Source organism: Schistocerca americana, unplaced genomic scaffold (assembly GCF_021461395.2).
Source record: "Schistocerca americana isolate TAMUIC-IGC-003095 unplaced genomic scaffold, iqSchAmer2.1 HiC_scaffold_47, whole genome shotgun sequence".
NCBI lineage: Eukaryota > Metazoa > Arthropoda > Insecta > Orthoptera > Acrididae > Schistocerca > Schistocerca americana.
In genome coordinates, this window is record NW_025726203.1 from 2,617,931 (window position 1) to 2,620,000 (window position 2,070).

At 58.3% G+C, this 2,070-nt stretch overlaps 1 non-coding gene across 1 annotated transcript in view; it reads left to right on the top strand.

Moving 5' to 3' along the window:
• The first annotated feature begins 966 nt into the window (after nt 1–966).
• Nucleotides 967–2,070, top strand: part of LOC124584005 — a 1,910-nt gene continuing 806 nt past the window's right edge. Inside the window, exon 1 of the ribosomal RNA XR_006974426.1 lies at nt 967–2,070. This exon is cut by the window's right edge and continues 806 nt beyond it. This is a non-coding gene — a ribosomal RNA (small subunit ribosomal RNA).

Sequence of the window (2,070 nt, forward strand, 5' to 3'; positions counted from 1 at the left end):
TACGTTTGCTGGTGACGTTACGCAAATGAACAACTGGTAAACCGTTGTGGTGCGGTTGTTCTCGCTAGAGGTGAATCAGTGATGGCGACGATCGGTTGAGCTACCAACCGGTTGTTTCAGCGATACCCACCATGCCCACGAACGTGAATGGCATGTGGGTGTGAAGCGATACGCGGCGGTGGCTGGGTGGGACCGTCCCCGGCCGGTGAGGGGGGGCCTCCCGGCGTGCTGGCCGCGCGGTGCGTGGGCGCACGCGCTACAGCCGGCTGGTGGGGGCGGCCAGTGGCAGGCGCGCCGGCCGACGGAGGCGGCAGGCGGCGCAGCTGCGCGCCGGCGCACCCTGCACGCGGCGCCGTGCGGCCAAAGTAGGTCCTCGCGGGCCCGGTGCGAAGCGCGGTGGACATCTGCAGTGTGCTGGTCCGATTGAGGACTGTGTGCGCTGAGGATGCGCCGCCGCCCGGCGCTCGGCGCCGCGACGCCGTCTGCTGCTCGGTCGCCTCTGCGGTTCTCGCAGGTGGATTGTATCGCAGCTGTGCGGACGTGTTGGCGCGTGCGCTGTGCTGGGAGAGTTCGCTTCGGCACCCAAGTGGGGCTTTTGTCCTTCTGTGGCGCTGGCGTTGGAGCTGCCGGCCACCGTAGGTGGCGCGTGTTGTCTCCCGCCGGCAATGCCACGACAGCACGCTCCCGGGCCTCTGTCGGCAGCGGCAAGCTCAGTTGGGAGCACGGGTGGTCGCACCTAAAGCGTCTACTCGCCAAACTCCGGGCGATTGCGCCACTCTCGAACCCGACCAAGTACTTAGGACGGCGCTGCGCGCCGCCGGGACCTGAGAGGGTTTCGAGGTGTATTGTGCAGGGGAGCTCAGCCTCCTCCTGTTTGCAGAATAATTGAGCGGACGCTTGCGTGTTCGCGCGGGCCCCCGGGACACACTCCCGGGCGGCCGGCTGCTCAGCTCTAGTTGACGCAGCTCCCTGGTTGATCCTGCCAGTAGTCATATGCTTGTCTCAAAGATTAAGCCATGCATGTCTCAGTACAAGCCGCATTAAGGTGAAACCGCGAATGGCTCATTAAATCAGTTATGGTTCCTTAGATCGTACCCATGTTACTTGGATAACTGTGGTAATTCTAGAGCTAATACATGCAAACAGAGTCCCGACCAGAGATGGAAGGGACGCTTTTATTAGATCAAAACCAATCGGTCGGCTCGTCCGGTCCGTTTGCCTTGGTGACTCTGAATAACTTTGGGCTGATCGCACGGTCCTCGTACCGGCGACGCATCTTTCAAATGTCTGCCTTATCAACTGTCGATGGTAGGTTCTGCGCCTACCATGGTTGTAACGGGTAACGGGGAATCAGGGTTCGATTCCGGAGAGGGAGCCTGAGAAACGGCTACCACATCCAAGGAAGGCAGCAGGCGCGCAAATTACCCACTCCCGGCACGGGGAGGTAGTGACGAAAAATAACGATACGGGACTCATCCGAGGCCCCGTAATCGGAATGAGTACACTTTAAATCCTTTAACGAGTATCTATTGGAGGGCAAGTCTGGTGCCAGCAGCCGCGGTAATTCCAGCTCCAATAGCGTATATTAAAGTTGTTGCGGTTAAAAAGCTCGTAGTTGGATTTGTGTCCCACGCTGTTGGTTCACCGCCCGTCGGTGTTTAACTGGCATGTATCGTGGGACGTCCTGCCGGTGGGGCGAGCTGAAGGCGTGCGACGCGCCTCGTGCGTGCTCGTGCGTCCCGAGGCGGACCCCGTTGCAATCCTACCAGGGTGCTCTTGAGTGAGTGTCTCGGTGGGCCGGCACGTTTACTTTGAACAAATTAGAGTGCTTAAAGCAGGCAAGCCCGCCTGAATACTGTGTGCATGGAATAATGGAATAGGACCTCGGTTCTATTTTGTTGGTTTTCGGAACCCGAGGTAATGATTAATAGGGACAGGCGGGGGCATTCGTATTGCGACGTTAGAGGTGAAATTCTTGGATCGTCGCAAGACGAACAGAAGCGAAAGCATTTGCCAAGTATGTTTTCATTAATCAAGAACGAAAGTTAGAGGTTCGAAGGCGATCAGATA